Source organism: Alligator sinensis, unplaced genomic scaffold (assembly GCF_000455745.1).
Source record: "Alligator sinensis unplaced genomic scaffold, ASM45574v1 scaffold407_1, whole genome shotgun sequence".
In the NCBI taxonomy this organism is placed as follows: domain Eukaryota; kingdom Metazoa; phylum Chordata; order Crocodylia; family Alligatoridae; genus Alligator; species Alligator sinensis.
Window position 1 is genome coordinate 409,097 of NW_005842464.1, and position 770 is coordinate 409,866.

Genomic DNA, 770 nt, shown 5'->3' on the forward strand with positions numbered 1-770 from the left:
CTGTGCCCCCAGCCCCTGCCCTGGGGCCGAGCAGGAGGCAGTGTCCTCACCCGCTCGCTGCAGACCCCTCGCGGGGGCTTCCTCTGTGCTCAGGGGGTGACAGTGGCTTTGGGCTGGTGTGGATGAGGTGGCTGCAGCCTTGGCCAAGGGCTGGCCTCGCTGTGACCTGCGGCGGCCCCTGCCAGCCTCACAGCCCTGGACTCTGCAACAGGTCCCATTTGGGTCTCGGCCCCAGCCCAGCGCCAGGCCAGAGAGCTCCTGCCACGGGGACCCAGAAGTCTGTGTGCAGTGGCCTGGCAGCAAGCCGGGCACTGCCTGCACTGCACTGCACTGCACCCCAGCCCCAACACTGCCTCCTGGGCCGTGGGCTGCAGGGCTGCCTGGTGCCTGAAGCAGAGGGCGGGGGGCAAAGGGGGCATGGGGATGATGCTGGCACAAGCTGGAGGCCCCAGGGCACAATGTCCAGGTGGGGGCGCCCTGCCCCTTGGTGCTGCAGCCAGCCCCGTGCAAGCTCTTGGGGCCTGCCCTGCTGACCAGGAAGGAGCCGCGTGGCCAACTCCAGCCGTCTGTGAGCCGAAGTGCCGCAGCCACACCACGGCCCCCGCCAGCCCCTTGCCCCGGGTTGTTACAGCCCCAGGTCCTACTGCATCTGCCCGGGCAGCTGCAGCGGAGGCTGCACCTCCCTGGCGGGCACCCAGGCCCCATGGGAACCCCCACCCGCCGTGCCCCCGTGCTCAGCCAGCCCCAGTGACGACGGCTCCCCGTCCCCG